Below are 22,986 nucleotides of genomic sequence, written 5' to 3' on the forward strand. Positions count from 1 at the left end.
TGCTGCTACCCTGGCCTCGGGAGACTTGTCTAACTGATGTAATTCTATTGTAAGTCTTGGTCAGAGTTTACAGACTTTCTTGAATTGTCCAAGAAAGTTGCTGGATTTTCCAGTTTATCTTCTGTTGCTTTCCTAAGTGCATAGTGTCAGACTCTTTGCCTATGCATTAGCTGAATCTTTAATATAGAAGGCAACCCAGTGGAGCTTGGGCATCATCCTTTAATGGCTGGTTACAAAAAAAAAGTGCAACCATCAACAATAGCAAAAAGAGATCTGGGCTCTAGAGCTGAATTGCTGGTTTTTTTGGCATTGTTGTCTATTGTTTTACATTAAATTAATGGTCTGGGTGGGGGAACTTAATTTTTTCCTCCAGTAGTCTTTCTTTAAGTGAGTTTGCAAGTAGGTTTGATTAGAAAATTCCATTTTTGCTCACTTATCTATATCTGTCAAGGGAGATTGTTTTGCAAATTTATTTAATCTGAAGGCCAATGAGATCAGTATTGAATTTTGAAGAAAAATAATCTTGAACTAGAGGTAAACACTTAATTCTAATATTTAACTTGAGCCTTTATATTTTTCTCTGAAACCCACAATCATAAAGTGCTCTTAAAATAACTTGAGCAAGCATGTTATTTTTCTTAGAGTACCCCTGTGAACTCATTGCTGGCAATGGTTCTCTGCCTCTTGGGAAAAGGACACGTAAGTCTTTTTATAGGATGGCTGTTGACAAAGCTTGTCCTTCAGCTTCACTTGTAGAGCTGCTGTGTTGTAATTGTTTTTTTACCAAAAGGCTAAAAAAAGAACTGGTTTGCTGTGGAGGCATATCACTAATATTTTAATAAGAGGAAATATAAGACTTGTTTAACTGGAAATATAGGGAACTCCATTTGTTAGTTTGTGAGGAACAGTTCATATGCTTAACTTACCTTTCAGATTTACTGTGAATTCTGTATAAACCAGACCTGATTTATAATTGCATGTGTTTTTCATTTTTGGGATTTAGCATTTCCCGTAAAAAAGTAATTTAAACAAGAGGTTTGGGGTTTTTTTTCCCTGTTACTTTCATCAACCTTGACCCTTTTTATAAGCCCCAAATTTCTAACAGTGCCAACACTGAAAATTTTGGTAATGGCATGCAAAGTAAGTGGAGCAGTTGACACCAGGCCTGTTCCCAGCTCTCTGCACACACTGACACCTTCAAAGACTTATCCGTAGCTGTAGATCTAGTCTAGAGAACCTGATTACAGATGAAACCTGAGGATCTAGAGATTTCTGGTTTTAACTAGGAGCTTTAGTTTGCTTCTTGCTAAGTTGGTTGCTTGTCTTCTCTTGTCCCTTTCTACATTGTGAAAAGTGTTGCTTTATGATGTCTGGGTACCTTTTCTCCTTCTTGAGTATTTAGAGACTAAAACTTTCTAAGCATTAAAAGAAATTTTGCACGTGTTGAATGTTCTTGCTTTCACATAAAAACTTATTTTCTACAAATCAATCTTCACTTGAAGAAGAGTGTTTCTGTGTTTGTATTAATATCTATAGATAGTTGATAATTGGAATGATCAGTCTTCAAAAAAAATTGTCTGTTCCTGAATATCATTCATGTTGTCTTTTAGGCACTTTAATGCCACCTTTCATCCCAAAATATTAAGAAGAGAAAAAACCACAACCTTTGGCTTAATAGTAGCATCTGGTTTTACTTCCATAATTGTCATAGTTGCCCCTAAAATCATTAGGGTTGTGTGAACTGGAGTGCTCACAGGAGCCTTACTTTTGTGACTGAATGGGAAGGATTTGAGTTAACAAGACTTAGTATTATATTTTTCAAATTTACCTGTCATATTGTGACTGAAGTGAGTTTGGAATTGCTCTGCCAGGCAGCTGACTAGGGAGAAAGTGAGGAGCAGAAGATAATCTCTTCAGCTTTAGCAATGGCAACTAGTATACAAACTAGTGGTTTCTTCTTCTGAAATCTTTTATTTGGCTCCTTTTTGCCACAGTAGTTCCCAAGATTCACCATTTAAACAGCATTTGGGCTTATAACCGTAGTCTTTATGTTGCAACATGTGGAATATGTAAAATTTTCTGAAGAGAGAATGTTCATTGATGTTTCATCTTTCTATAGTTTTAAGCCTAATCAACAAGGAGGGAGTTGTAATCCATGAAATAGAGAGCAGCTAACAGGCAAGCTCTAAGTGATGTCCAGGTGTTAGAAGAACAAATTACTTGTTGGTAGAATTGCCTTGTTAAGGTTTAGGGCTGGACATGCTGCAGTGATCTCAGACCTAGGTGGAGGTTAACAAAGCTTGGGAAGAAGGATGTACCACTAATAGTGAACACACAGATGCAGAATTTAAGAGCCATGAAGACATCTGGCAGAACTCCCAAGACAGTGAAGAAACTAACAAAGCAACTGTGCTGAAATCAGCTCTGTCAGGGTAAAGGGTAATTCTGGCATGGGCAGATTGCGGCCACCAACTCACAGACTGCTGACCCAAGAAACTCTGTGACTCAAAAGAAGAGAAGCACTGAGCATGGGACTAATTAGCATGGGAAGCAAGAGAATAATTTACCAATAGAAAGAATACTAATTAATAAGAGAAGTATGTAACTTGTAGCCAATGAACACTAATTCCTTTGTTTGCTAAAATGTATAAATAGTAAAAAATTTTGATGGCTGGCATGCTTGATTTGAGTAGTATCACTGAGCACCCATGCTTGTGCAACTCTGAAATAAATAAGCAATGTATCCCCTGAGTGTGTAATTATTGGCTTATTACACACTGGGTAATGAATCCAGTTTTTCTGGACAACACTTGCATGTTGGTCCCAGGAACTCATCAACAGAGAAAGTTGTTGCATCAATTTTCCATAGTCCAGTTTTTCTGGGGAATATACCCAGGTGTTCAAAAGTGAATGGAAGTATATATATCCTTGCCCCAGGGCATCTATGGATGGAATCAGTTTTGTCTGGCAAGATCACTCCCAGTGCATTCCACTGTAGCTCAGCATGGGAAGTGAAGGATCCAAGTCAATATTCAGACTCACTGAAATAGTAAGATACTTCTCATACTTCTGGCAGTAATATTTTCATACTTGCAGTCCTATAGAAAGATTTTGTAGAGTCTGTATTTAAATATCATCTGTGAACTATGTTTTCTTTAAACCTTCTTTACTCAAAGTTCTACTTCAGTAAGTCCTGAAAGATTTACTGCTAAGTCTTGCCAAGTTTGTAATGTTTCCAGACCTGTTGGAATGAGTCCAGAGGAGAGCAGAGCTGGAGCACCTCTCCTGTGAGGACTGACTGAGAGAGTTGGAGCTGTTCAGCCTGGAGAAGAGAGGGCTCTGGGGAGACCTTGTGGCACCTCACAATACCTAAAAGGGGCCTTCAAGAAAGCTGAAGTGGGACTCTTTGCAAGGACACGTAGTGACTGAACAAGAGGGAATGGCCTTAAGCTAAAGGAGAGTAGATTTAGATAAGATATTAGGAAGAAATTCTCTGCTGTGAGTGAGGGTGGTGAGGCACTGGAGCAGATTGCCCAGAGAGGTTGTGAGCTCTCAGTCCCTGAAGGTGTTCAAGACCAGTCTGGATGAGGCTCTGAGTAACCTGGTCGAGTGGAAGGTTCTCTGGCCATGGCCGGTGGTTTGGGACTAGGTGATCTATCTGAAAGGAGGTTGTAGCAAGGTAGAGGTTGGCCTTTTGTCCCAGGCAACTAGCAATGGGACAAGAGGAAATGGCCTCAAGATGGGCCAGGGGAGGTTCGGCTCAGACATCAGGAAGAATTTCCTCACTGAAAGGGTGGTTAAGCATTGGAATGGGCTGTCCAGGGAAGTGGTGGAGTCACAGTTTCTGAAAGTGTTCAAGATGGGACTGGATGTGGCACTTAGTGCTGTGTTTAGTGGACAAGGGCGTGTTCCATCAAAGGTTGGAATAAAGGACCCTGAAGGTATTTTCCAATCTTAAGGGTTCTGTGATCTTTAAGGTCCCTTCCAAACCTAATCATCTCATGATTTAAGGATTCTGGTGTCTTATGTTGTGTGGCATAAAGCAACCTGGAGACACAAGCTAATTGCCTTCCTCTGGCATTTCTGTTACAGGCAGCTGCCTGTAACCTGTAGGTCACATGTTCCATTCATTCAAGGTTCTGACCCATCAAGGGAAAATGAAGTATAACACATATCTGGAGTAAAACTACAGTGTTGATAGTTACTTTAGTAATGTGTGACAAATGTATATGAATTAAATGAACAATGTGCTAGACAGAACTCATTTGAGCAATAATTTCTGTGTAGAAATTGTTGGATGGGGCTCAGTGACCAAAATTATTCTAGCTAGATAACTGGTTCATAGTAATGTTCCCTCCTTACAATAAAACTTATCTATAATTTAAAGATTCATATTAATAGTAAAATGTATCTGTGACACTTGTGATTTTCTAAAGAACTCCTTGCAAATACAATTTATAAATGCTTCCTCTTTGAGCCATTCATAGAGTAAACCATTGAATCTGGTTTACTCTATGAATGGTCAAAATTACCTACACCTTACAGTAGGAGTGCTTGCTTGGGGGTAGGCGTGTTTTTCCCTCTCTACACACATGCATTCACTTCAGTTTTGCAGTCTATTCTAGTTTGTCAAGTAGTGGCACAGGCTAGATAATAGATAATAATCTCTTCATTTGTATTTTCAGATTGCTGCTGTAGTATCCCACAATGTAATAGTGGAAGGACAGAGAGGCCTTTCTGCTGGGAAGAACTTATCAGCTTCAGCCCAGTGGTTAGTGTGCAAGATTGTTCTGAAGACAAAGTGAATTGAAACAGAGATCTGGACATTGTTCTGATAGTTGATAGTTTTATTTTGAGCTCTGAAGAGCTCATCTCTTTGAAGAACAAAGAAATATTGGTATCAAATATTGATTGTGTAATATCCAAAATTCATAAGCTTCTTAACTTTATTCTGGCAAGCTGGACTGCAACATTTGCTGGGGAATGAAAAAAAGTTAATAAAAGAAATACCATTTGAATTAATCTTTCATTATTAGTGGGATCTTTTAAAGGCAGATGTGATTAAATGATTTAACTGGATTCAGAAAATATAATTGAATCAGAAGAATTTTTGTAAATTATGAAGTTACGTTAATTTAGATGAACCAGAAACATGGACAGGCTAATTGGACTATGTTAATGTACACATATACTTATCTGAAAGCTGATGAACACTTTGTAAGTGCAAATGTTTCTCCACAGTTTGACTCTGATTTGATGGTATATCTTGCCATGCTCTTACTACAGGCTGTGGTTACGTGTCTGTGTTCTGTAAGATTTAAGTGCAGTTGTTATGTTTTAATTTCTAAATTCTTCAGGTTCTGCTGCCTCAAACTGCAGCTGTAGTTCTGAAAGTGGCATCAGTAGGTCCTAGTATGGTAATTAAGATAATGTGCTGTAATATGTTGCTTTTGTAGGGCTCTTAATTAAACGTTAGGTTGCTTAATGTTAATGAAGAGCGGTAGAATATTGAGGGTTGACATTTAGCACTACTTCATTATAAAAAAAATTGGAAATAAAAGTTCTACACTGTTTGTTATCTTCGTTTTAGATTAGCAATGCTAATAAAATGAGCTCTTATGCTCTGTTGAGTTCCTTTTTGCTGTGTGTACATTTTAAGGCCAAGCCAAATCAGAATATCCCTTGCTTTACTGTTTAGTAATTTGGCTCAGTTCTTGTAGATCTAGATCTGTCCTGTGCAGGATAATGCCCAAGGCGTAAGGCGGGCTGGGGCACTCCAGCATTCTGCTTTGGGTTAAATGTGTGTAAATGTATTAATGAACAAATAGTTCTCTATCAGTGCTGGTGTTGTTAGCTGATTCCTCTCTGCCTAATCCATCAATGGTAAGAACCTGTTGTGAATTTTGTAACTCAGTGGAATTACTCTTCTCTGCTTTCACTCTGCAGTGAGTCAGCCAAGATGGTGTCCCAGCAGGGGAAATTGTGTCTGTGAGCAAGCTGAAGGTTGCCATCAGGAGGTTGCCAAATGTCCTGTTAGTGCTATCACATCCAAGACATGCAGGTCACCTTTCCTGCATTCCCATAGCCCAGGCTGAGTGTATTGCTGTCAATACTGAACTCTGAGCAAGCAGGGGGCTTGGGCTGGCAGGATCCTGCTGGCACTCACAGAGCTGTCAGTTTTTTTCCTGCTGCTTTGTGTCCTGAAGCTCAGGACAGAGAAGGGCAGCTGCTGGTGTGTAGGTGGGTGGGGATTTTTCAAGGAGCAAACAATGATGTAGGTGGGTGGGGATTTTTCAAGGAGCAAAGATAATGATGTAGGTGGGGAGAAACAGCTGGTAGAAATAACAGGTGGGATAGGATGTTTTGGGTGAGTGGGAATAAAGGGCTTCAGAGGAAACTAGAGCCTGTGTGCCATAGGAGGGCAATATGGTGGGAGCTAGTAGATGGGCAACTGCAAAATTATGAAAGCCTTTCTCCCTTCTCTCCAGCACTGTATACACACCTGGCACCCCACTGGGAGCACAGTGTTACCTTCTTAGTCTCACCCTGACTGCTCCAGCATCAGACTCCTTTTGGACTGGATCAAAAACCAAGGTGCCAGCTAACCATTTCCACTGCTGCTGCACTGCTTTTCTTAAGTGCTTAGAGGTACACAATTAGCTAATGAATGCTAAAACAGAGTTTCTCACACACATAGCTGCTTGAAGCTTGATGGCTGTGTTAATGTCAATAATTGGCAGGCAGGAGAAGTTGCTATATAATAGGAACTACAGAAACCAAATTCCAAGTTGGAAAACTGGGTCAGGCTAATTGAAGTAATGTCACCAGCTCTGAGGGTGGACAGGGTTCTCCTTTGCATGTTGAAGGTCTGTGGATCCACAGGGCTTTCAGCTGTTCTCCAGGTATGAACTTCCATGTACCTTGTTTTTCATTTGTTTTGTGGGGTTTTTTTTGTGAATTATTATCTGCTTTGCAGTAGAAGTCTAATGTGGATGATATGATCCTATGTATGTGTTATGGAAATAAATATAAATAAAAAAGTTAATTTTTCAAACTTATGAAATGCATCCTGGTTTGTGGTACCCAAAAGAGATCAGCAAAACCATCCCATAAATTAAAGCATACACTCAGTGTGAAATGATAACAACTTTGTTTTATATCTTGGACAGAGGTCTTTGGTTTAGTGTGGCTGCTTCATAACCCAGACTCTTTACTCTCTACCTTTTATTTCTGGAAAAATAAAAATGTAATGTTTTTTACCAAAGCAGTCAAAAAGCCAATATTTTTATTTGCCTGAGAACTTACGATCATCAGGAGACTTATTAATGCTTAGTTTGGTGTGAGAACACAGTTGAAATAGGTTGGAAAATGATGGCGGACTTTTGCCTGAGTTCTATTTATTGTGGAGAATATGGAACACAAAATATTTGCTTAAATTATCTGTAATACAAAGTATACTCTGAGATAATAATTAAAAATTCAATGTAGCTTCTTTATTCCACTGTCAGCACATCCAGACTTTCCTTTTTCCTCTGTGTCTTTAAATATCTTCTTGAAAACCTTTCAAAGGTAGTTTTATTAACCTAACATAGTGCAGATGTTGCTAGTTTGAGGAATAAGTCACAATGACTTGTGGTATTGTGTCAAAAATATCATTTACAGGTTTAGAATGAGGGGAGCAATTAATGAACAGTCTTCACTACAAACAAATGTCAGAGACTCCTCCAGGGCTAAGCTGCTTCTGTGCCATATTCATTAATTGCTCTTTTGAGCAAAGTTGGTGTTGATGAGTGGATTTAATTAAGTATACCTGAGAAAATCCACAAAAACAGATGAGAAGTATTAGAATGAAAGATTTCCGTCTGATTTAATAAATAAAGACCTTTTCATTCTCAGGGGGTCTTCTGCTTCATGTAACTGTTTCTGGCTGACATTTCTCCCTGCCTGCTGTGTTGTCCTCACTGGAGAGTGGCAGAGGTGTCTTATGGTTTGCTTCAGGATGCATGCCAAATACCATGCCCATATTTAAGTCTCTATTATTAAATATGTATTAAATCTGTCATAATGGAAGATCTCTCTCAGAACTCTACCTGTTGAAAAATGGCAGGAGAGAGGGAAGAAGCACATGTGAGTAGAAAGATAGAAATCTTAAACGGCTAAAGCTCATTCCAAACTTGCTAACCCTATAACCTTGCTAAAAATACCTCCTTGGGAAAAATCTCTGTATTCATATGTAAAGAAAAAAACAACAAAAAAAACCCCCACCATATGTAAAGCTGGATTTTTTCAATGTACTTTGTGGCTGACAGGTCTAAATTGAAACTTGATGACTCGTGGCCCCCAAAATACATGTTATTATGTGAAATACAGTGATACATGTATCAGCATGGGGTTTTTTGTTATATTTTTGATTCTATTTTGACACGTGTGAGAGTCTGCCTAGAAGGAGAAGGCTACTTCTGTATCTTTTTTCTGTGCATTGAAATGAAAATTGCATTAATATATAAAAAAATACTATTATTTTGTGTTTCGATGAGAGGGCTCAGGGTGAGAGGGCCCTTTTTTAGTTATACTTTTAGGTATTTGTTTTATTTTTATTTGTACGTTCTATTATGTAAAGTCAATCAGAATGTGAAGAACGGTTTGGTGAAAGTTCCCATAATTTTCAGTTTTGAGCCAAGTGGTAACTGGAAGCTTTAATAGCCTTTCAGTACCACTTCAGAAATGGAGATGTGCCATTGGACAGACATGTCAGAACTTAGTAAAAATAGCATATCCTACAGTGGCATTCATCCAGAAATCTAAATTTAGCATTGTATCCTGGATATTGTACTGCAGGTGGTCACATGCACTAAATTGTATTCAGCACCCTCTGTTATTCAAGCACATCTCAGCATTCTTATTTTAAACATTTTATGGTTTTATGCAAGGCTACCTTACTGTTATTATTCTGGTTCTTTATATGGCATCAAAATGTGAGACATGTTTCATAGGACTTAAAAAAAAAGCCTTAGCCAGAGATGTTTAGTGTTATGGTTCTGCGTGAATGGAAGTCAGTGTCACAATTCCAGCTGACTTCAGCTGGGAGTATTAGTAGATCCTGACTTCTTTCTGATAATACATATAAACACACAGCCAGTTGGCAGGTTTGAGTGTGATTTATTTCACATTATTCTTTTTTGCTTGTAGCATTCCAGTAGAGTTTGGCCAAATAAGCTTGAAAAAAGTTCTATCTGTGCATTAGGGGAATGTAAAGCTTGAGGAGAAACAGAGCTCGGGTATTATGGTTTGATTAATTACTTGAATATTTATGCAAATTACAGTAGGTTCTGATGAGTGTCATATGGGGAAAGTCTGCTCTGACCTTTTCTTTCCATTATTCTGCCCTCTTCTTCCTGGTTCTGGAGCAATACCAGGACACAGGATTTTTAATAACTGTGGGCAGCAGGTTTCTTTAAAACCCACTGGATGACTTGTAGAAATAAGATAGACTTTTCTTATGACATAATTACTGAGTACAGGTGTTAGTTATTGTGTTTGTTTTCAGATAGGGAAACAAGCATATGTTTCTCACTCTCTCTGTAGATGACTGTATGTGTGTGGGCAGGGTGTGGGAGAGAGACAACAGAACTCTGTGTGTATGTAAATATCCTCTTAGAGGACAAACACCTAGGAAAAAGATGGTTTCCTTTAGTTTTTATATTTTAACTATATGCAATCATATTTTTTTTTTTATTCAGAGAGTATTACTTAATGGTTTGGAGGTTATAAATAGACTTCTGACTTTTTAACATGGTCTGTAAGGTGAGAGACTGCTGCTTCACATTTTCAGATTCATCTGCAGATCTTTATTGCTTTGGTCACAGTTTTTTTTAACAGCAATTCCTTGTCATATTGAATACTTGTGAGTATTCCAACAGTTTCTTGGGTGATAAAAGAAATTATTCATTCTTAATTTAGATGATGTCTGATATTTTCATTGCTTTCACTTGTAAGAGTTTAGGTAATGCTGGGATGAAGAGGATAGATTTTTAGTGTAATATTCATGACTAGAGTGAAGAGAAAGCCATTCATGTGTACTGAAGGGGACACAACGAGTACAGTGGGTAAGATAGAAGTGTGATTTCTCCAAACATTCATAGCAGAAGCTTATTCTGTTTATTTGCCATTGTAGACCACTGGTAGGCTTCAAAACAGTGATAAGATTGAGCAGCACTTGTGCTTTAAAAAAGCTGACAGGGAAGACCCCTGCACAAGCAAGTTTGCATTTTTAAGTATAAGTCTTTGCTATTGTAGGAACAATAAGTAAAAAAAAAAAAAAAAATCAGGAAGAAAAGTAAGCTTTTGCTCTCTAGTATAAATCTGGCATTAATGGCTCTGTAGTGTGGTGTGGTGTCACAAGGATCTCTGCTGCTTATTTGCATCTTGGAGGAGCAAATGTTACAGCCATGAAAGTGAACAGTGTTACAGGGGCAGCAGCCACAGTGAAACTTAGTGCATTAGCTGGAAGCAGAAATGAGTTCTGTGCATCTGGTTTACTTTCCAAGTGAAATTGATGTATGTGGAGAAGTGCAAGCACCAAAATGAGCCTTCTAAGAAAGTATTCAGTACAGGATGAATTTTGGGAAAGCTGAATGCTGTGTCATGAGATCTAATGAAGTTGTAGTTATTGTCTTAGCATGACACCTATTATAAAGGCACATAAATAACAGGTTAAGAAAAATATGGGCCTATAATGCCTGTCTCCTGTCTAAGAGAGAAACTAATATGTACAAGCCTGTGAAACCTTTTGTAAAGGAGTTCAGAGTGCTTCGGTGGAAGGTGCTGTATGGGTAAATAGGTCAATTATGTCCAAGTTCAGTGAACTTATTTTAAAAATAATTTTAAAAATTGAGCACTAATAAGATTCTAATACTCTGATTAAGAAAAAAATCCCATGCTGTTCTAGTGTTAGTGTGAACAGCAACATGAACAGTTGAAAAACACATTTAAGATAACCAGAATTTTATAAAAAGAAAGACTGGAGATACCAAAATTTTTCTAAATTCTTCTATGTTCTAAGACTTAGGAAAAAAAAAAGCCAACAGCACCTTCTGCCCCTTCCCTGAAAATGACTATTTTAATGCTTATTTCAACTGCAGCAGTTGTGCTGGCCTAGATGGGGGCTAGAGGAAAGAAAACTTCTGAAGGCTGAGCTTATTCATGGACTCCTCTTCCCCCTCAGCCTCTGTGCTTCTCAGTAAATGCACCCTGTGCGGGCAAAGCATTTTTGATTCATCTCTCTGAACAACCACATCTGTGGCTTAGATGGCACATCTCTTTTTATAAGCAGGATTTAAGCTTCACAGAAATAAATTATTCCCATAGTGTTGTGAGTTTTTGCACTAATTTTAGACAAAGATGCTTTAGATGTGGGGAAGAAAGTTCTCTGTCTTGTTTAGGTGACAACTGGAGACTTGCATGAGAAGTAGAAAATGTGGCTAGTTCTTTATGATATGACATTTTAGGACAGATTGACAAACAGCTTGAACGACATTTGAAATGTGATATTTTGTAAGAACTCACTGCTTTGCTGTATGTAAACACTGCTGTGAGAAAAACAAGCTTTTATTTAAAAAAGAAAAATGATGAGGGAGAGAAAAGCAAGTTATGCCTTAAGCTATTTCCTTGTATGATTAACACCTGGACTGCCTTCAGAAAATGGCTTGTCTTTCTGCTTTTATAATTTCAGAGTGGTTATTGACTGAGCAGTAGGGGGCTTTTTTTCTTTATCTGGTGCCTTACTGAGTTCTTTGCAGCCTCCTGACTCTGTTAGGAGGTTAAAATTGCAATTTTAGCTATCAGGCATAGAAATCATTAACAACATTTATTGACTTCTAAACAGTCTGCTGTTATCTCAATGCTGTCAGATCACCTTTGCCCACTTTCTACAAAACATAATTGAAAACAATGAAATTTTTCAACTTTTGTGGACAGGTTACAGACTGGAGAAGATTTTTATCTGAGAAGACATCATTCAAGATGAAGCTATAAGAAGCTGCATGTGCTAGAGGTAAGGACAGCTTTAACAAAGAAATCTCGACCAAAAAAAAAACCCCGTGTGCCTTTTCTACATTGTTCTTTGCATTAAACCAAGGGATGTTTTGCAGAGGTCAAATAAGAAAGTTGTAGTGGAACTGACACAAATCCATTCATGCTGACTTCAGATTTCTAGATTTCAGTAGCTGTAGCTTCCTTGCATAGCTCAGTTCTGTTTTACAGTAACAATTAATGCTCTGGTTTTGTTTCTTTAGGTTTGATTTGTGTATGAAGTTCCTTTGAAAGAATAGGATAGATAGCATTGCCACTGCTTCAGGTGAGGAAATGAGTGAGAAAAATTAAATGCAGCTTTAAAGTAGTCTTATGTATCGAAGAGCATTCTCCATGAGGAGTAATAATATCCTGTCAACTAAGAAATAAAGAAAAGGTAAAAAGAAGATAATTTAAATTAAAAAGCAAAGAAATCTTTTAATAGACCAGAAAGTAGGGCACAAAGAAAAAGGAAGCATACTGTAAAAATATAAACTCTTTTTTAATGCATTAGCAAGTCAACACATTTCTCTTATATTTCACTTTGTATTTGGAACCAATGCTACATGCAGATACATCTAGCTGGAAATATGCGATTATTTTTAATTAGAACCTTGCAAGTTTCTTTGCATATTAAGTACAACAGAGGAGTAGGTAAATTGATATATGAGAATTTTAGAAATAAGGTAAAAGTAACCTGGATGGTTATAGTTGTTACATACTGACTTTGACAGTCTGTACTGTAAGTTCTCCCATGTTTTGGAGTACATGTGAAAATTGGGAGTGGTGACAAAAATCTGCTTTCTAATGCTCTATAATAGTATCAGTTGGAGCAAGCCTTTGGCCTTCCAGATATGGATTATATCTGTTCTGAGGATGACATGGCTGGAACCATCTCCCACCCTCCGCCCCAAATTATGTGTTGATAAAGAAAATAAAATACTACCCCTGTTTGTTAAGCTTTGTTTCTTTTTGTCACTTCTGTGTGCTTTTCGTCTCATAGATTGTCCCTCCTCTGTACATTTACCAGACAGTAACATCTACTGTCTGGTAGGAGTCCTGTACCACAAGACACTGGGAGCTTAAAATGCTCATCAGATATATGTATGTGAACTGTATTATTTGTCCTGATCTTGAATCTGTCTTTATTATTATACTTTTTGCATGCTGAATGTATTGTACTGCTGAAGGGAAATAATTCTCCCTGCCGTCCATTGCTCTTTTTTTCAATTTAAGCAGGTTTTACCAAGTTCCTATCAGGTTGGGGTGCAGTGGCTTTGTGTAGATTAAGCATTAAAAATTGTGTGAGAAGGATAAAAGAAAGGTTGAGAGGAGTGGTCAGGAAGTAGCAGGGTGTTAGGAGATGGGTTTGGAATGAGTTCAGAGTGAAGAGGCTGATCAGGATGCATGGGAAACGGATACGTTGTTCTCAGACATAAGATGCGGAAGGCTGGTATCAATTTGTTGGGAGGAATGTGATGAGAAATGAGACTCGGATAACTGTTTGAAGGTTTGAAAGCAGTCTTTGATGTATTGTGAAATACGTGTCCAGTGACATTTCCTAAAACCAAGGATGGCAATGCTGTCAGCTCACTTCAGATGAAGTCTTGTAATTTTTTAATGTTGCTACTGTGTGAATAACAGAAAGTAACACTTCTTCTGAGCAGTAGAAGTGTTAAGGCTGTGGTGTGCACAGGGAAGGTGCTTGAGCTGTGCTGTAAAGTGGCACCTGAGGCTGTGGTGTGGCACGGGAAGCCGTGTCACAGCCACTGCTGCAGCCAGCTGTCAGGGGCCAGGCCTGGTGCGGGACTTCACACAGAGCTGGTGGTGTTAGCACCGTAAATAGCTCTGGGGCACTGTCCTGTTGCATCACCTCAAAAAGAATTGAAATGGTCATCAGGACATGCCCACGGTGGGTACTCCCTCCAGTACTCCTTGGGCAGAGGTTTGCCTTCAGCTTTGCTGAAGTGCCTGGGGTCTCCCTGTGGTTTCTGAGATCGTTGTCTCTGTCACTGAATGTGCGTGGAGCACAAAGGTAGCCATACGCTCACGGGTATTGTGAACTCAAATTTACTGCCAGAATGTGAATTCCAATCATTATGGGGCACATGACATTTAAATAAAGAAACAAAATGCCTCAACCTTGATAATTCAACTTGCTGCATTCATATTCATCATTTTGGTTGTGCAAGGGAGGGAAGGAAAATTTGCCCTGACATGAAGTGCCAAGCTCAGCTGGACATCAAACTGTAGCAGGTGTTCTCGAGGGATGAAGGACCTGCAATTTGCAGGAAGCCTGCTTGGGAGGAGTAGAGGGCTGTCTGCTTTTGGACAGCAAATTTGCAACTACTGCTGAAACTTTCGCCCAGTGACTGTAGCTGCTGTTGGCCTCTTTGAAACATACAGAAGCTTGCTAGCTGTACCATGGTGATTAGAAAATATTAATTTTGTTATGCACAAAAATCCATAATGAAAGTCCTTAATGAAAGGTTGACCATTTTCTGCTACTGTTAATTTCTAAACGTTTTTTTTTTTTTTTTCAGATGTAATTGCTGCTATGATTACAGAATGGCAAATTGAGTTTGGGGACATATGCAATATTCTTTTACCACTAGTCTAGTCAATAATTTTTAATGAGAGAAAGAGCTTGTTGAATACCCAAATTGGTTTGTTTACTTCAGTAGCTTAACTGCATTAAAATCAAAGAGCTTGCATGGGCAGGGGGTAATCTGTGTCATTGCTGGACACCATTAATCACTCCCTCGACTGAGTGCAACACTTTTGAAAAGTGACTTATAGATGATTGAATAACTTTACTCTCTACACCATTAATGGCTCCCAGCAGGCTGCTAGTCTGCAATCACAAACATCTGTGCATTTGAAAGTTTCCACTTCCCCAAACAGAGACGTATTTTACAAAGAAAAAAAGAAAAGGGAAGAAAGAGGAGAATTTGTTTTTGTGTGAATGGTCTTTTGGAAAAAGGGTGAGTGGAAAATGTTCATGCTTTAATTCTTTGTTCATGCTTATATGTTAAAGTGTCATATGAGTTTACCTTGAGGTCTTTATGCTCTTAATGGCATTAGAAGATTTTTTTGTTTTTAATTTGTTTTTGTTGTTTTTACTCCATAGGATCTTTCTGACATTTGATATCCAGTAGTGAAAGAAAATGTATCCTGATTGCCTAGTAACTCATGGATGTTTTTGTTTTAACTGTGTTTAAAGTAAATGTAGCCACTTACCCCTAGACACTGCACAGTGTGCATTACTTATTCAAAGCTGACTTCTCTTTTGGAAACCAGCTTAACAGAACAGAGAGCAAAAATCCTTTCTCCAGGCAGTCTGCTACTTCTAAAGTAGTCTTTTAGACAAGCATTTAATTATTCAGGAAAAGAGTGCTGGACGTTGGCTGTGTTTCCTCTCTACAGAGTGTCACTGTGGTTCCTCACCACACCTGACCCAGGTGGGCACTGCACAGCTGTTGTGGCTATCACAGAGTCACTGAGTGAAGGTTGCTTGGGACTGGAACAGATCGTCCAATCAACCACTCATGTTCAAACTGTGTTTGTTTTCCTTTAGCTTCTTCAAGCACATTTTGCAGACTATCTCAGCTTTTTACTTTTGAGGACTTCCAGTACTTGTCCTATATAACCAGTAGAGTATTAATCCAAGAGTAACATATTAAAAGCATGAGATTGATGGTGCTGTTTCGCAGTTCACTTTTCACTGTTCTTGCAGTGAAAAGACCTCACCTAAGAGGACTTGATAGGTAGAAAAAAAAGGATGACCCAAAGGAAATAAGAAGGAAGGATGCCTCCTTTATTCGTCAAAGATAATTGGTTCTGTACTGAAGACACATTTTAAGTTATCTATGGGTAAGGATATGACAGGAATAATCAGTTTCATGAAGCAGTGAAAATTTACTGTGTAATTGAAAGGTGAAAGGTTTGCATCCGTTAATCAGATTGGTACTGGGGTAAGATAAAGATAGCCTTGAGTTAGAAGTCTAACAATTAATAATGAAAAGGAAAGTGAGATGAATTGTGTGTGTTCCCTAGCAGCTATGCAGAATGGGACTCCTAGGTAAGTGTCTGTTACCCCAGAGCATGTTATAACCAAAAGTTGATGTATAGTGGGAGGACACCTTAAGCTTCAGTTGAGTACCTCTTTGACAAAGCTAACTATGATTTTAGGAGACTCGGTATCTTTGCCTATTCCAGCATTGCTACTACGAATGAGAAATATTGGATCCAGAGTTCCCACTTCACTATCAGTTGGGGAGGCAGATTTTTTTGTGTTGTCTCAAATAACTTGTCCAGCTACTTAGACGAGGCATCCTAATAGGTCTTGTATCCCTGAAAATTTTTCCTATGAGTTTTTTTTTATTTTTCTGTGAGCTTCTAATCTGTTTAACATCTGTAGCTTGTGGTTTAAATGTACTCATCACTGGTGTCCTGGACTGAGCACCCAAGGGGTGAGGTCCAATTCTGAGCAGAAGATATGAGTTTTGAATATCCTGAATGTATTCTGGCTTGTCGTCTGAACTGGTAATTCTTACTGATGGTAGGAAAATGGTAGGAAAAAAGCATGGGTGACAGAGTGATCATATTGAGCAATTTTTTGTCCACTACACTCATATATTTACTTTGTTGCACTACCTTGTTTCATTTTTTTTAGTTTCAGAAAATTACTTGATTATTAAAAGCAAATCCACAGTAAGATGGAACTAGCCCATGAACAAATACTTCCCTGTAGAATTCCTGTAGCCAGAGGAATTTTAGCAGCTACAGTAGTAGTGAAGTGGCAAGGATTGATCGCAAAACTTCTTTGCCAAGAGGGGATTTTGTTTGGCCTTATGTCTGGCCATACTGCTGGTCCTGATCTTGTTAAATGCTTTCCACTACCCAAATTATTTTATATGTATATATTTGTAACATACAAGAGAGGGGCTTTGTGTGTCAAGACCAGGAAAATGAGTTTTCATTCCATCAAGGCAGAATCGATAAGAGGAGGATCATTAGCTACTTGCACTTGTCCTGGAACATAAACTACAATTGCTATTAAAAGAATGTGGCTGAACATTAAACCTGTCTTTAGCATGAGCATCCAATAGAACATCATGAGGAGAGCACATAAATCATAATAAAGTTTTATAATCCTTTTCCTTTATAAATTAAAGGACATTAAGAAATCTTATTTGTTCTGTGTGATTTTTTTCTTTCTTCCTTCCCACTTCCCCTAGTGCTTGCAGGTAATGTTGGATTATTCAGCTGCAAATAGTTTGTTGTGAATTTCTCCCTAATATTCACACTTTCATTTATTCTTTTTTTGTTTTTATTGTTAGTGACTGAAACTTGGTTACCTAACTGCTCTTTGTATTCTCTGCTGCAACTGTCAATGCTAGTGCCCAATTCTGCTGATGGATTTAGTGATACAAAGCTGGGCTCCAATCACCAGTGTTTTCTGTAGGCAGTGGGCAGATGGTGATATCCAGGATCCATGATGAGCTGAGGCTGGATCCGTGCAGATACTGGTAGGCACTGGCTGTGGATGTCATGTTCACTCTTCACTTGTGAGTTGCTGGTTTATGTAAGCTCTGAGCTTGTCCAGTGAAATTTTTCATAGCAGCTTCTGAGCAGCCTTGCTCTCATGGGGGTGGGGAGGTCTCCCTGTGCCAGCCCCAGTGCTCTGGCTGTGCCTCCTCTGATGTCTCCATACAAGCGAGACCCTGGCTTAGCTGCAGGAAACCTCTGGGATTGTGGCAGAAACAAGAGACTGCAGTAACTGAAATGTGCTCTACACGGTTCTACAGGTCCTCTAATTTGGAGCTTGTGTTTACAGACCTTGATAACTGAAGCTAAACAAAGCCAAACAGCCTTTAAGAGATGTAATAAAAACAAACAAGCATGTACATCTCTCTTCCTAGGTGCTTTCATTACAGCAATGGCTTGGGAGTGAGGCTGTAACTAATCCTCTAAAGTGTCAGCCTCCGTTATTTATAAATTGCTTTCTCATCTGAATGATGGAGTCCCACCCTCTCTCATGCTTGCAGCAAAGTTGATTTGGGTTTTATTCCCCTGTCTTCTAGTTGGTGCTAAAATGTACAATCATATGTTGTGCTCTTGACAAAGTTTCTTCTGCATCTATCTTTGTTGACATCAAGCACTATTAACAAATTTTTTTCTCCTGTTTTTGTAGAGAATTGTCTAACTGAAAACTGAACTGTGTAGGAGCAGGGGAAAATAGCATGTATGAGCAAAGCCAAGCCTTTATTTAAAAAAATATTTAAAAAAAATTAAAAAATTCCAAAACTTATTAGTAATTAACTAATTATTAATCAATCTGAGCTACAAACAGAAGGAGGTCTTGTATTTTGTGACAACATGTCTATAGTGTTCTGAACCCTTTGGTTATTGTCTGGCTTAGGTGTGGCAGCGAAAGCTGTTTGCAGTCTTGTGCTTGGCATGGAAGTGGCCAACAGGTTGTAAACAAACAGGTTTTATGCATCACTGCTGAATTCCATACTGCAGTGTTACTGTTAAAGCTGTAGGTTTGTGTTGATACATGAGTCAGCTTCTGGTAAAGCAAGGGCCTGGAAGAAAGATTTTTTTCTGGAAACAGTACTTGTAAAGGACTGCTTGGAGTAAGGTACTAGTTAGGGCTTTTTAAAAATAATGAGTTAATAAGACTTGCCTTTTAATAAGATAAGATCAACTGTGTAAGATACATTTGCGATATAGCTCCGAAGTGTCTATGTTCCTAAATCATTACTGACTATTTTATTCTTTTCATCCTCAGATGGGAAATTTAAGTACAAATATCTGTATTTAATACTCAGCACTAAAAGTAAAGTGTATGTTTGATCAATAAATTAAGGAATTATGAAAGGAATTTTGGATGGTCTGAGTTCACATGTCATACAAACACAACATGATCAATTTTGTATGAAAAAAATTGATCTTTTTGTCTACCAGAGGAAAAAGAGTAACTTCTAATCAAAACTACAATGGGATAGTAATAAGAAATAAATTGGGAAGACTTCTTTTGCTATGGGTCAATTATGCCACATAAAAAAGAAAGTACAACATCCCTAGGTGTATTAATATAATACAACACTGAGAATGTCACCAGTGTTCACTTTCACACTTAATTACACCAGCTTTTCCTGGAAACTCTTCAGTAATACGGAATCAGAGACTGTTCTGAGCTGGAAGGGACCCACAGGCATCCTCAAGTCCAACTCCTAATAATAATGGTGTCCAGTTTTTGGGTTTTTTTTTCCTCTCTCTCTTTTTTTTTTTTTTTTTTTAATCACAATGATTATTCAACAGGGAACAGTACAATTGCTCTGGAACCTCAATACACTGGTACAGAAAATTGAAATTATTTTAATGTCATGGTAAGTGCAGGGAGGTCCTTCTCACAGTGTGGATAAGTGTCCAGGGAAGTCTGGCCTGGCTGCAGCGTGAGCCAGCGATGCAGAGTGATCTGCACTTGTAATGCAAAGTGTTGTGCAGGCGAGCCCAGTGTTGCAGCCACCATGGATTGTGTAGCAAAGAGCTGGGAGCCCTTTTCCAGTGGCAGCTGGAGTTCTGCCTCTTTGGCTTATGCATGGAGAGGTCAGTGAGAGTTTGCTGGCACAGGAGTTTCTTTCTGACAGCACTTTAAGCACTTTTTGTTTTCAGTCATGTAAATAGTGTGTGAGCAAGATCAACTATGGTATAAAAATGGGAAAAGAGATTAATATTTTCTGCTTTGCTAAAGAACAGGTGGTGGAAATGACACACCTAGCTAGTGTGCTAGTCAGAATTGGGCTGTTATCATCTGGTTTGCACTAGAAACTGTGAATGATACTGGTAAAATAAGTGAATAGAAGAAACTGGCATCAAAGCTAACTACTTTCCCATATCTTAAGGTAGGAATTAAAAACTGACTTTTTTTTTTATGCTTGCAAGCATAATTACAGCTTGACTGGTATCCCTATAGAAAACAGATTTTTGGTGTTGGGTTACTTATTCTGGAAGATAGACTTCCAGAATAAAAACAACATGCTCAGGCATTTAAAAAAGTTTTTTTTAAAGTATATGCAATAATGATTTCTTAGCTTCAAGGCTTTAGGATAAAAATAGATAAAAAAGTGAGTTGAAAAAGCCTTTTCTGTCCTGGCCAATGGGTTGTCTGCTCTATATATTTAGCTGTATACAAACAAAGATATGAAGATAAACCTTCCCCCTTTGCTCCCCCCAAAAAAACTTTGAGGGGTGTTGTTCTTTGTTTAGTAGTGGGCTAGAAAAAAAGAATATTGCTCAGCTTCAAGCCTTGGCTGTCATCTCTTTTAGCATTTGTGGAAATACTCCTCAGCTTCCAGGAACGGACCTGTGAAATCTGTGAGATGAAGACTGTTTTTTAACAAATGTAGTCCTGGCATTGGTTTGTGTACTTACTAAGTTACATTTTGACTATAAATTCTTATTTTGCAAAGTGCAGAACATAATTTGTTGCTAAACAAATTGTAAGCTAATGTAGGCTCTTTTTTTTTTTTTGCAACAAATAATTTTTGATGCTCTTATTTATTTTTTTATATCAAATACCATCTGTGTTCTTTATTATAATACTGTAGTTTTAGCAATTAGCACTACATTGCTAGTGCTGTACCACATATGTTAATAATTTCTTTCCTAGTTGGCATTGATCTTTTGTTCCATGCTGTTAGTTCTGAAGTCTGGAACTCTGTTGCTTACCTCTAAATTACTGACCCTGGAGCCATGAAGTACGTTTCAGGTTGTTTTGATATTACGTAGATTAAGTTTAGAATATTTTAAACTCCACAGTGCTGTGTGTGTTGATTTATTTATTACTTAAATACAACACAAGTTATCTGAGGTAGTGCAGTTTTTTTTCAAATGCAGAGGACATTTGCTGTGTCTCCTGCACTGTCTGGGAGTTACTGCTCCTTGGATAATTAGTGTGGATTCATTCACTGTAATCCTTATGCAAGTAACTTCTGGATCAATTGGTCTGTTAGTCAGACCTCTTCAGGAGTCAAAACTCTGCAGGAAATGATCTGATTTCCTCATTCCCACTTCTGTAACACTGAAGATGATGGCTAGCTAAGGGCACTTCCAGAACATGGAAATACCATTTCCATGTTGTTTGACTCGGCTGCATTGAATGCATCCTGGTATTAAACAACAAACAATCATCTTTGTATGATCAGAAGCACAGAGGTTTGACTTCTTTCTTGATGTCCTCTCATGCCTCTTGTTATCATGTTCTGAATGTGCCCACGCAACACTTAAAGGAAGAAGGAAGCTTGTTCTGTTTCTGGTTCAAGCTGGCTGGCAGGGAGCCAGCTCCCATCTGAAGGCTGTGCAAACTTTTCAGTTCATTGCAGTGTCAGACTTAAGTTAACACAATTCTGCTGTGTCTACAGGTCTTATTTTTTCCCCTGGGTTTGTTGGGCAGCTTGGAGCTCCTGAGGTATGACCTTTTCTTCAGTACATGACATAACTGTACTCTTTATCACATATGCCTTTTTTTCCCTTTGGCAAGCAATGAATTGAGATTCTGCTTAGAAACTTTAAGGCTCTTCACTTTTTCTGCTCTACCTACATGCCCAGACCCATTTGCTGTTTGGAACTTCTAACAACAACAGTTAATGGTTTTGGCTTTTTTTTTTTTTTTTTTTTTTTTTACGTTCAGTAGCTCTGTTACTGCAGCACTTGAAAAATGGGGTATGGAAGAAAACCAAAGTAAAGAATTAGCAATTTAGAAAATTTGTAGCTAGCTTAGATTTGGAAAATCTAACCCAGAGGTTTTATGTTTGTGTCTTGACTGTTTAATTCACATTCCGTCTTGCAAGCTAGGCACTCAGAAAACAAGGGAGGTGCCTCTGGGAAGTTATGTATGGGACTTGCTAATCACAGTGGAGTGTGGTAGTAGTGCCCCCAAACTTTGGCTGGAAACCTCAACTCCATTGTTCTCTCCTCTATAACCCTCAGTGTTACTAAAGTGAGAACCTACTGTAAATGGCTTCTCCCTCCTCCAGCCTCTCCTATAAATAGGTGTGCAATCAAAGTGCAGGACTGAAGATGAGAGGTGTTGGAAAAGGACAGAGCATCGAAAACAGTCCGAGGAGTGAAACTGTGAAACTCAAGCAGCTTCCAGCACTGGCTGATGAGCTTGTGCATGTAATGCAACCAAATCCAAGCATCAAGTGACAGACCAGTAGTGGCTGAGAAAACAGGGAGTGGAAGCAGGAATTTGAAGTACCTGTTGTTAGCTTGAGCTCTGCAAGGGCTATCATGCAAATAGGATTTTCTGCTCTACGTGAAAATTTTGGGTCTGTGGACTGACTGCACTCTTTTCATACTTATCAGGAAGGACCACTTGTTGCAAGAACTGAGTTGATGGCAGACCACCTAATTCCTTTGACCCTTCAACTGGAATAGCAAAAGAAGCCAAAGTCACATTTTGCTTACTTTTTTATTGCCTCTCTTTAAAGCAGTCATGATTTTCTTGAGGCTATGAACAGAATTCATTTTCATCATCAACACTAACTTTATGCTGGTTTCAGAAGCTTGGAAGTGATCTTTATCAGAAACTGGAGGCTGATCCTTTTCAAAGAAGGTGTGATGAAATCAAAAGGGTACAGGCATTAATCAGACCTGCTTGCTGTCAATCAGGTTCTGTGTTCCCTGGATAATCAGAAACCTTGCCTGCTGCTCTGTCTCTCTGCAAGGCTAGCTATGCTTTTACAACTAGAGAAGAGAGAAAATACTTTTTTCTTTTCTCAAGGTAGACTAGATAGCTCTGGTGCTTTCTACACATCTATTAGCTGGGGCTGAAAGTCATTCATTAATTAGCAATGTTCTCTGTAGCAAGGAAATATTATCCCAGTTGTAAGATTAAAGTATGAC

At 38.4% G+C, this 22,986-nt stretch overlaps 1 protein-coding gene across 4 annotated transcripts in view; it reads left to right on the forward strand.

Moving 5' to 3' along the window:
* Positions 1 to 22,986, forward strand: part of SEMA5A (semaphorin 5A) — a 313,729-nt gene that overhangs the window by 6,645 nt on the left and 284,098 nt on the right. For 2 of the 4 annotated variants that reach the window (XM_036406161.2, XM_036406169.1), the window contains exon 2: positions 11,977 to 12,052. The exons of the other annotated variants lie outside the window; for them this stretch is intronic. The gene's annotated coding sequence lies outside the window, so the exon portion shown is untranslated. The remainder of the gene's footprint in view (positions 1 to 11,976; positions 12,053 to 22,986) is intronic. 4 annotated transcript variants of the gene reach the window in all.

The sequence above is a fragment of the Molothrus ater genome, chromosome 1 (genome assembly GCF_012460135.2).
Source record: "Molothrus ater isolate BHLD 08-10-18 breed brown headed cowbird chromosome 1, BPBGC_Mater_1.1, whole genome shotgun sequence".
NCBI classification, from domain to species: domain Eukaryota; kingdom Metazoa; phylum Chordata; class Aves; order Passeriformes; family Icteridae; genus Molothrus; species Molothrus ater.